Genomic DNA, 13,115 nt, shown 5'->3' on the forward strand with positions numbered 1-13,115 from the left:
TGAATCGAATTAAGCTGCTTTTATAGCCATTGAGACACTACCAGATGGTCATTATTAAAGGCAAAAATGATCGTGATGGCTGCTTGAGTACCCAGAGTTGTATACAGAAAAGTTTGAGTGCTGTGGGAGAACATAGAATATAGTAAAGTGGCAATATCACTTCCTGGAGGGACTCCGGCTAAAATTGAGGAATTTACAGAGAAGCTGTTATTTAAGCGGACAGAAAATATGCGCTTTTCAAGGTATGATTTTTCTCATATTTAAATCCAATTATTTTACAGTTATTCAATTATTCCTATTATTTTAATCTAATTCAAATTAAAATAGTGTAATATTACCATGGTGAATATCGACAGATTAAGTAAATATAATAATAATAGTAATATAAAAATTAAAATATACCCTAAGAAAGAAAATAAAGCTATCTTAATAAAATATATGACAAGAATTGATGTTTGTGATTTTAAATTCAGTGAACTATGGACACGAGTAACAAAGGAGATTTGGTATCCAAGTTAAAAATGTAAACGATATTATATTATTCGAAATTCGTTATCAACCATCTTTTAAATCTAAACGGTCATATTTAAATGTGCGTTTCAATAATTGTTAATAACTGTTATTACCGATTTGAGTGATACAAGTCTTAATTGCCATTTCTTTCTTCCATCACAACTACACCAATTTATGGTGTAATCAGGAAACCACACTATACGACACCTACCTCCAATATTTCTAAAGCTTTGGCCGCCCTCGGTAAATACAGTTACAAGAGTCTGGAATATATTAAAACTTAGTGTTGCTCTACCACTATTTTGTGTGGAAATAAGACCCGCTGAAAATAACAACAACATTTATACAATGACAATATATATTATCTTTATTCAATACTCGGTTAAAATCGAAAATCCGTAGAAAGTCAGTCGGTCAGTCGGGGCCCATCTCAATGCCACAATTGCCAGGCCTATGGCCATACTCGACGATTTTGCGGTCACCATCCACGTTGTGTCAAGTGTGACTACGATCACCTCAATTTTGACTACAACAAAGGCAGAAGTTACCAAGCAAAATGTGCCTTATGTAACATGGTGAACTTTAAATGATTTCCGTCATTTAAATCACATCGCAAATATTAATCCCGTTTCTGTTGTATGCCACAAGAACACAAAACTTAAAATCCTTTAAATACAAATGTAAATCTTAATCCTAAGCCCACTTCTTTTGCACATGCTTTTTCTGGTGTTGAACACCAACTGTCGACTGAAAACCCCGGAGGATATAAAGAAAATTTTCAATGGTTTAAAATAGATTATTACTCCGCTAACAGCTTTACTGTAAAATTTCTCTGAATAATTATGTTTAATTCTTTCTACATCCATTATTTAATTACTATTAGCAAAAACAATTAATTCCATTATCTACCTACATTATCTAAATTTCATCTTTATAATACCAGCTTATGTTAAAATTATTAATATTCGTTCTTTTCCCTATCAAATATTGTAATATTCAAATCTATCATTATTCATAACTGAAAGTTATTTAAAGTGAACTACATGTATATATGTAATTGTCGAGCTAAATAGATTTTGCTATGGTTCAAATAAAATATTAAACAATTGTCCACTTTGCTTAATCAATATTTGCACAAAAATATTGATTTTCCTTGGAAAAATATGATTCTAATTAACTAACTCATAATAAAAACCATGTTAATTATGAAATAATTTATTAAAAAAAAGACAATAATTACTAGACAAAAGTTCACTAGACATATTATACCATGTATCGAATACATAACAATGCTTGGCAAAAAAAAAAAATGTATTGTTATATATTATATACGAACAATGATTTTTTTTGAAATTCAAACGAATCCACAAAATAACTGTGCATGACAGATTTAACAATTTATCAGAATAAATGTAAAAAAAAGCTAATGGTTTCACAATAAAATGAAGTTGCATTTTTACGATAGATAAAATTAATTCCCTCGTTTAACTATGAATTACTGTTTTCAATACAATACTTAAATTGTCGAATTTGTAATATTTAGATTTTGCTTTAAGATATGAATTCAACTGGGTTAAACAATAACATCAATAGTAATTCAATATTTTATTTATTTTCGAAATACTTGCCGAATTCTAAGTACTTATTTTCTATTGATAGTAAATGGATGTTTGCAAAAATAAATCTTTGGCTGTCGGTTATTTCAAATAGAAAATACATTTAAAACTTAACTTACGGAACTGAATTAACTGATTTGGGTTGAATTCAAGTTTATGAAATTTCACTTAAAGACCATTAGAACAATATGACTTTAACTTTTTAGGCGTCAGCATAAAGAACGTGGCCGTAGAATCCAAAACAATAGTTAAATCGCAAGCTTCATTAAAACAATAAATAGAAAGAGTGACAAAGATGATTTTTCGTTTCGTGGCAGAGATTTCAGATGTCTCCGATGTGGGGATTGGGATAAAGACACTTTTTATACTCACATCGAAACATACGTATCAAGTAGGATCCATAATACAACATTCAAGGATTACCTAGCCCTACATTTTGAGCTTATGGATCAACAATAAATTATTAACGAAATAAATAGGTTATTTTTAGATTTCTCCAAAATTATATTTGACATAAACTTAGCAAAAAAACATCAAAAAAATGTTTCATAACCACTTGTGAAAATATATCGTCGTGCACTCTTTGCTTTTAATTCTTAAAAGTAAACATGATTGCATAAGTAGCTTATAATTTGTTTGGAATTTTAAATAAAACCGCGATCGTAATAAAATATATTTCTTAAAATTTTAAACTTTCCATTCGATCAAGTTAATTAAGGTAATTTAGTTAATATAGATAATGTTTGAGTCTGATTACAAGAATTAGCATATTTTTTACAAAATATTCGAATAAAATTAATTTCCTCTAAATGGTTTGCATATTACGCTCTTCTTAAAACAGTATAAAAATGCACAATGAAGTGACTTAAAAGATCGGAATCATAATCATAAGACTAAAATACACTAATCTCCGAATCAAATGTCGACGTTTCTATTGTACTTTTCAAATATCAAACTCGGTGAATAAGATGAATGAAATATTTGAATCTTGCTTAAGACATTTCTTCTATTTTCCGGATATCTTACTCGTTCGAATTTATAAATAACCATTATTATAATTAATGGTATTGAGTTATTTGAATAATATAGTTTTATGAACGACTACTGGATTGTATTGCACTTTTAAATGTATCAATTAATAATACTCTAATAAATAATAATAATATAATACGTTGATATTAAAATCTGGAAATTTCAACACTTTTTACTTTTAAAATGTGTTCTTTGATATAAAAAAAAAAAAAAAAAAAAAACGTGTTCGTCAATAATATTTAAATAATTTTACCGATTTTTTAACCCAAACGATGATATATGAATATACGTATTGAAGAACTTATTTTACCAAAACGTAAACTACTCGTTTCACTTGTAATACTTTTACTAACTTTTTATTAACTTCTACTAACTTTACCGCCAAAACTATCCTCTCCCATTACTTTCTTTCATATACTATATTTTGCAAATCTATTTTACCTTCTTGACGTGCCTCGTTCCATATTTCATATATGCTATCTATCCATCTCCTTCGATATCTACCCCTTGGCCCCCTCCCCGCTAAAGTCCAAGTCATTATCTCTTTTATTTTGCGTCCGTCTGCTCGCCACACGTGGCCGACCGATTGAATTCTTATACATTTTGAAAATTGAACAGTGTTCTTCCTTTCTGCATACGAATAGATTTACCAGCTGTGCATTAGTTCTCGATTCCCATTGCTGTATTTCGACATTAAATACTGCACTTTGTATTCCTCTAAGACTTTCCTTTCAAACATTTTTAATTTTACTTCATCGCTTTTAGATGTGATATACTTTAAATAAAAAAATATTAAATTTATGATCGTTTGCGTATCGTAGTGAGGAGTCAAAATGTCATCTTTACCACGTGAAACACAACAAGGAACGAATTTCGTATTGTACACAACATGTGTAATAATACTACGTTAATGTTTTCACTCGAAGTTGTTACAAACGGAGATTGATATATAAATACTAAACGAATTATTGATGAGATCATGAGCAGTACCGAGGAGAGCCACGTGCACAGCGATTGTTATGCACTCGAAAAAAAAAATGTATACAATACAAGTATTAAGTGGATATAAATAATAAGGTAGCAGACACGCATCGTTTTTGCGGAAATTGTTTTTTAGAACATACAATTTGACACCCTTGAAACGAGTAGGTAATGGATAGGAGCGCAAGCACGTATATTGTAAAATAAATAGCGAATGATTAACTGTTACCAGTGAAATAATAACGGGAAGCCCAGTATATATTCGGTGAGCAGTGGAGAAGGGGTTGAAGAGATTTATATAATACGTGTGTATATATACAAGGTACTTATATAATACGAACGCGGTGGTTTAAAGCTAAACGTCAAGCGGAATAAGATGAAATACTTCTTAGTTATTACATCACGTCGTCAAAAATAATACACAACTACGGTTGTCTTATGTGACACGCGGTTTGGTGACAACTAACATACCCACATGGATATTAGACGAAAGCGATTTCTACCTCGGTGGCGGAGGAAAAAAAATATGTATTCTAAAAAAAGGAAAACATAAAGCTCAAATCAAAACAGCATAAACGATTGTATCACAACGCAGCCAAAAATTATATAAAGTAGAATTCAGTAAAACTGTCTAAGAATAGTTTTGAAGCTTTACCGATGTGTGATCGATTCACGTTTCCCAATAGACGTACATAAATTAATAAAATTGTTACGTACACTGCCTGTCTCAACGGCAACTCCTGAGAGAACTTTTTCAACTCTTAAACGAGTACAAAGTTATTTAAGGAGCACAACAGGTCGGGTAAATTTTAATAAAATTCAACTTCTATTGTAATTTGTTTTTATAATTGTTTTCGTTCTAAAACGATTAAATGGGTGCTTTCCGTGCGACATTGGTGAGAAGTAAACTATTTCAGTGTCGGCAAGAGCCGCAGGCGAGGACCTCATTTTGCCCAAGACTGAAATTGCTTTCCCGCGTGAGCCACACATAATATTTTTTGTCACGCCCCCGCGTCCACGGAAAAGTTAATGCAGGGATCTGTACGACAATAGACTGTTCTACAAAAACAATTTCATGGAAGATCAGTAACATATCCGTAACGTTTTATGCACTTATGTAGGAACAGTGAAAATGAAATATGTTTAAATGCGTACGCGTCGTGCAAAGAGGTTATACTGTGAATATAAGATTTAATTAAAAGTTTATGTTTTATAATGACCGTGGGGTACATTTTAGTTGCTGGTTGTTCTGGGAATACGCGCCCAGCACTTTTGAGGATTTACGCTGGACGCAAAAAGGTCGCTTTCTAACACTTCAACCGCGGTCTTGAAAACCAAACTTTTGGTTAGGCATGACAAAAAAATGTAACCGTAAAGTCTGATGAGGGTTTGAATATCCTTTGCCTGTCTGTCACCAAGTGAATTGAACAGTCTTTTTAATTTATGAAAGATATTCTTATATTTGTGCATACAATATATACTAGTACACGCACACACATAAAAATGTGTAAAATATTTTTATACCCCCCCCCCCTCGTGGAAAAATCCTAGATATGCCACTTTATTAAAGGAAATATCGGTTTGTTATGAAATTACTTTAATAACAATAACAAGTAGAAAAACCTTTTTTATAATTTATCTCTATTGCAAGTTAAAATAAAATTCAACACAAATATATATATATATATAAACAGAAACACATAATATAAATTAATGTTTTCTGTATCTGTACCAACATAGTAAATAATTGATAACTTATGAATCCAATTTTTTGATATTTTTTGTTTTTTATCTCAGAATATTTTAAATACAAATATTGTATAATTAATTAAATTATATTAGATTTTAAATTGTCTACAAATATAAATTTTATATTATATTTTAATAAAACAGGTAGTCTAAATATGATATTTATACCATGCGATTGTCGGCCAGATATTAGGATTTAAATTATCCTTAAATATCGAAACAATTATATATTATATTTAGAATATTCAAATCCAATGTATACACAGTATATTGAGAAATAAAAACTTTATCAAATGTTATCTGAAACAAGCGTTGCTTCACCAAACATTCAGGCGCTGTATAGCTTATAATATTTGTATTCGCAGCCGAGTCCCGATAACCGCTTGAATTTTATGGAGCGTAATATTATACTAACGTTCGAATTATATCGTTATCTAATTAGTATAGAAATATACGTTTTAAAGGGAATTTAATATAACTCGAGTTGCTCATAATTTCAAGCTATTATAATTTATTTTTTTCATTTTTACGAACAATGGTTGCTTAAACGAAAAAATATGACGTTTAAAAAAAAAAATAAATAAATAAATAACGCTTCACTTGATATTTGAAAATTCAATAATTCTTTATTATTTAAATCTTAACTATTTCAAAATCGTTTAACAACTCACACCGTGTAATATAGGTGCGTTTAAATTTCTTGCGTGCATAAAAAAAAACTTATGAACACTACTATATTGTTTAGCATGCGCCCGCAACCCCAACTCTACCTCCTTCGCCGAGAAGCGGCCCGGCTCACGAACATGGCGTATATCGTTTTAATTGCCGTGACCCTAATTATACTGCGATGTTTAATTAATTAGTTTGAAAACTAACATTAGTCGTCCACGGCGCTCATACGGTGTCAATAAAAACCGACGGTTTACTTTTCGTATTAAACATTAATTTTTATACCCGTGTAATTATTGCCAAATGTTTTTGAATATTGTATATCATTGGAAACATTAATACGCAAACATTTCGAATGAGTTCAACGGAATTCATTTTTTAATGATAACAACACATATGTACGTTACCTGTATGATAAAAACCGTTACTTTTTTTGTTCAAATATGAAAATTCAGTGGTGTATTTGAGATAGTTTTTCATGGGTGGGAGGTAGGGGTTCAGAATATAAATATATCTTACTGTGATACCGTAAAGAAATTCAAATGCAATAGTTTATTCATTTATTTTAATTTGCTTACGATTTTTAGACACTAATTCATACTTCTTCCGCTATAATATAAAAAAATATTTAACATAGTAAAAAGTACTTTATTTATTGCTTGAATCATTAAATACATACTTTGACACATATTCATATTAATATAAAATTATTATAATATAAAAGCTATATTTATTATTTTTCTTGCAGCAAGGCAGCAAACATATCAATCGCCTCATATATTTTAATATCTCAACGTCTATGAATGTTGTTTAGTAAAACCAATCCAATTAAGGGATCGTGCCCTATATTTGACCGCAACCAAGTTTTTAACCTAATTTTAAAAATCAATGCATAACAGAATAATAGAATTATCTTGCATATGATAATAAGCAAGTCACTATTTGGACATGTATGTAAAATTAGCCAGCAATAGGAGATAAGAAAATTATACTTTGATTTATCAGTGATATGACAATCATACAGGGCATAACTTGACTTTGTTATTTTATAGTATAAGTATTTGATTTTATTTTATTTTTTGATAGTGACTTAAAATTAAAAATAAAATATTGCTCCGTTAAATATATAAAGTAAGAGCAAGCTAGAATAAGTTACAAGAAGAAAAAGTAGCAATATAGTAAAACTAGTAAAAGTAATTTAATTAATTAATAAGATACAATGAATGAAAGTACATATCTACATTTGATTTTGACATATCAACGTGAAAAAGTTTACTATTCTCAAAATTTAAAATATTTTTTTTTTTTTTGTAATAACATTTTTTTTATAACGTAATATCGAGGGAACTGCGTGGTAACATTGTAGCACAAGAAAGATATTAAATGAACATTAGAACATTACATTGGTCACACGGGGTGTATTGACCGACAAACCCGGACTGCCATAAGATAATATTAATTCCACGATCAACCATGTTCGTGTTGAATAGTTGCTGTTTTATTTATTATACTAGGAAATTTTGAAATAAGACGACCAATATAAAAAGAGTTTTAATTAAAAAACGCTATTGAAAATATTTTTATTCTGTCACAATCGAGACGTAATAAAAATTGCATCGAACGAATCTAGACGTAATTAATTTAATAATATATCTATTTTGATGGATCATAAACTAAAATTACAATAATTTAACAATATAATAAATGTACCAATATAATACAAATAATTTATATACAAAAAATTATTTTCCCGTAAGAATTAAAATAATTAAAAGAAATAAAATTTAAAAATTAGATATTTTTATATTTGCTATTATCAATATATTTATAAGACAATCCAACGCATAATAAGTTTTTTTTTTTTGAAACATAAAAAAAAAAAATTACAGTAGACCTAATACTACTATGAGGAAAATATAAATTTAGAAAATGTATTAGTTCATAATGATTATTAGAGTTATTTAAAAGTTTAAGTAATATTGTAATTTAATTAATTTTACATCTTTTTTGTGTATAAAAATTATTTCAAAAAAATTTGATTAAGAACATGTAGCACACAATTTTAAAGTTAAATAACTATAAATATAATAATAATATTATATTTTCAACCCAACAAATGAACAAAACGATTTTGCACATAATTCGAACATTGAATTTGATATTTTAAGTTTGCTGACCATATAACAGAATTCTAATCTATCTCGAACTAAAGAAGCAAATAATCATGCTTTTAAATTAACATTATATTGTTTTAATACATAGTGATGCTACAGTGAAACTCACATCGACTTAAATGGAAGTGGACCGTTCACGTGATGCGAAAATATTTTCCCGTTAAACGCACACCGTAAAATGTGTTATGCACAATTACAAGATGAAAATCGATTGTTATTTTTTTATATATGCGAAAATCAGCGGCTGTCTGTCTAATAAAATATGCAGTTATTATAATTTTGTTTGTGATTAAGTCTAATTATTTTAATTGGTTTTGTTCGCAAAATAATGATGATCACTCGAGTCGTGCACGTAGTTATAACTGGACCATATTATATATATGAGGAAGGATAACTATTATAGAAGTATAACATGTGCGTAGGATTATTTTTTGGCTTCCGAGAGAGCAAAAATTATTAATGTAAACCGTTCCGTTCGAATACACTCGTGGTAGCATAGAAATTCACGTTTGAACAACTGAGCACAGCTAATTAATAAAGCATCAGCATTTACATAATAATGAAAAAAATGTATGAAATTACAAATTTAAATGGATTGCAGTGCTGCCAAGAGACGCGTGCTCGTCGGCGGACATTATTATTTTAATTGCAAAACGTTTATAATTCAAACTTGTTTTTACATATTCTATGAAACTTACGTTAGCATCAGCGATGAAAATAAAAACAACTGCGTATACCGAATTTCAGAAACGGATGCAAATCACCGGTCGTGTATGTATTAGTATATTTATGGCCGATGCAAGTGCAAATATGTTAGCTTGTTGTGCATTGGTTGGCAAAGAAATCAAATAATTGCAACAGAAGAAAAATAAATACATTTTTGAGGGTGCACTCTGTTTTATACTCTAACCCTGAGAAATTAATTACAATTCTATGTTATGAATTTTTCATAATATAAAATTTCACCACAGAATTTCGAAAATTATTTCATTTGCACTTATTTATATACCTCCAATTACCAACACCCAAACATTCTCTTAATATTCAGCAGAGAATTAAATTTTTAAATTTTTTATATTTTTTTAACGTATTCATTTTTAAAGTTATAATATGTATTGATTATTTTTTTTATGTTTTCTTAAGGCAGAGGTTTAAATAATTTTACAATGTTTTAAAATGTATTCAATCGAATAAAATAATATATAAGTAGTATTCGTATGTAATTAATGTACATACAAAAAAATATTATACTTAAACAATTAATGACTCACAATGAATTATAAATGTATATATATGTATAAATAGTTTGTATAGGAATAAATAAATGCTTAATTATGAGTATTATTAAATTTGTAAAATACGACCAGTTTCAAATTAAAAACTCAACGTCAGTTACCTGTGTATAGAGTCAATGAAATCACGAATTATAAATGCCTAGTTCATATAGCGAATATTTTCATGAGGACCTACTTTTTGCGACGCTTCCATTTTACTGTTTAACTATGCTGATTTCCATAGCCATCGTCTTCTTTTCATTATACGTTTTACCAACAAAGTACCATATGTCTACCATATGTCTTCCAATCCTCCATTTAATCAATGGACGATTAAAACCATCATTAACTGTTTCCTCTTGGAAAGTTTTTTATTATAATTTAAGTGTTTTGTATATCATCACTTAATGGTTGAAATAAATATATATGTATATATCGAATACACACTTCTAGCTTATAGAAATCACCACATAAATTTAAGGTGAAACTACCTTTTGTCTTGTTGATTTGTGTGTGTTGAATATAAAATAAAGATATAAGTCACACTTATTTTAACAAATTTTGGATTTAACAACTTTAATAAATATATTACAACTTAGGTTTGGACTGCATGAGTGATATAGATAATGACTGCACGATGGATAATAACTAACACTGAAAACAGTTTTTTATGAATATTTTGTAATTTTTTTGAGGAATCGTTCGTCAATAAAAATTAAAAATCATTACCATTTTCGCCGCCGTCGTCATAGCGTCAGTGCATTTATTTACTCCATCTTTCATCAAACTTCAATGACGATGACCTTCGTATTTGCATATTCGTATTATAAAACTTTCTAATCGTTTTATCGGTTCTATATAAGATAATTTTTTTGTTGTTTAAAAAAAAAATGATAAACTTTTTAATAGCATGAAAATTATAAACTTTATATTTAAATTTCAAATGTATATTTCTTATAATTATTCTTTCTATGGTGATTTTTTTATTTTTAATATTTTTACTAAGAAAATTTATATTTTTATAATACTTCTTATCGACAGAGATATTTTAATAGAAAGTTAAATAATTTAAAAAGGATCAAATCTGTACGGTATATTTTTATATTTTTTTTTAGAAATTATAATTTAAACCTCGACTCCTACAATCGTTCACAATAATTAATTGGAGAATAATATAAAATTAACGAAAAAAAAAAAAAAAAATCGGTCTTCCGAAGTTTTTCAAAAATAATTATTAGATTATAATTATTAGATGTTTTCTGAGTTACATATAGTATAAATATACACGGTTTTGAATTGCACTTTTTTTTAATTTTTATTAGTCGATCCAGGTTAAATTAACCAAATTAACGAAATTAAAACTAGAATCAATCCTCTGGGTGATATTAAATAAAATATTATTTTAATCTTACAACTGAATTTTTATTATTTCACAGCTTCGTCATCAATTTTCATCCCCTAAACTTGCTTTTTCGGGTTGTCTTCAAATGATTCATTATACGCTCAACCCTAATTATAACTAGCTCCTTATACATTACATGAATTCTCTTTACATCGAAAATGAACCAACAACCAACTTTAAAAATTAATTATTTTCCCTATAACATATTATATTACATACAACTTAATTAAATTAAAACAACATGAGTAATTAAAATAATATAATAGCGTTATGAAAATTTTCCGATTTTAAAACTTCAAATTATCAACAAATAAATTCATCTGAAACCATTCAGTAGTTAAAATTAAATTTTTCTATGTTTTAAGTAAATTTTATTCATATAAGCAACTATATTTATTTTTTGAACCCATTGGCTCTTCGTAGACGCAACAAAAGTAATTTATTCATTCTGCATGCAAAAAAAATATTATACATAAATACGTTTTATATCAATCATAATATGAATATGCTTTAAATAAATCTATTGGGACGCCTAATATTATAAAATTATGATTTAAAATTTAAATTAAAATAATAAATTATTAATACAGAAAATAATATAGTCAATTTATTTTTGGGTTTTATAAAATAAATTTCTGAAATAATACCTTATGTTCAAGTAAATAATTATGAACCAATGTTTTCGAATTTGATACTTTTATTTTGTGATATACCTGGGGGCCTATTTTTTATACTGTACGTACGAATTCTATATTGAGAAAACTCATATTTTCCTCAGTATAATATTACCAAAAATATGAACCAAAATATTTCATAAGGCATACAAGATGGACCCCTAGGGTATTTAATACCGTTTTTATATTTTTGATAAAGTTAAAAATAAATACAAATAATAATTATTGAAATAAAGTTCATAATTATAATATTAAAATTTGATTTTCACAAAAATAAAACTATTGTTCGACTGTTAATTAATTATTTCAACAAATGTTTGTTTTTACTATGATTTTACTTTACAATAAACTAGCTTTCATTCGATAAGATAAAATACATAGTAAAAAATCTAGAAGAAAAAGTAAACAAATGATAAATGATTGACAAAAAAAAAAGAAATTAAAATCTATTAATGGTTTTTTTATAATAAAAAATTTAAGACTACATCGATGTTATAAATCTATTATATTTGTTTATATTTTTTGATATAAAAATATTTTAATGATTTGTATACCTACATATTTATATACATTTACTAATTCTTTCTATAGAAACATCTTAAAGGTGAAGTATATTGCTCGTGTACTAAAATAATCCTAGGACTGTAACATAAGATTGAAGACAAAATAACTGTTATTCCCCAAGACATGATTCAGTGAACATTCAAGAGTTTTTGTAACAGGTTATTTGAATGTGAACTCCGAAATTGAACATATCTTTACGATATCCTTTTTAAGAAGTTAAGTGACAGATTGTGACACAGAGCAATGAAAACATAAATGATATACTGTATACAGGTACTTCTACCGATAAAAATACTTTTTCCTGTGTTTATTCGTGCAAATTACTTTATTTGAAAATTTCTTTTTTTCCTGTGTAACCCTTTACATATTTAAACAAACAATATGTGTACTAAATTCCTTGATCTATCTGTACAAACTTATTTCGCCAAACATATTATTGAAACGAACTGTGAAAAATAGTGAACAAC

This window comes from Sipha flava, unplaced genomic scaffold, assembly GCF_003268045.1.
Source record: "Sipha flava isolate LNK unplaced genomic scaffold, YSA_version1 277_pilon_pilon, whole genome shotgun sequence".
NCBI classification, from domain to species: Eukaryota; Metazoa; Arthropoda; class Insecta; order Hemiptera; family Aphididae; genus Sipha; species Sipha flava.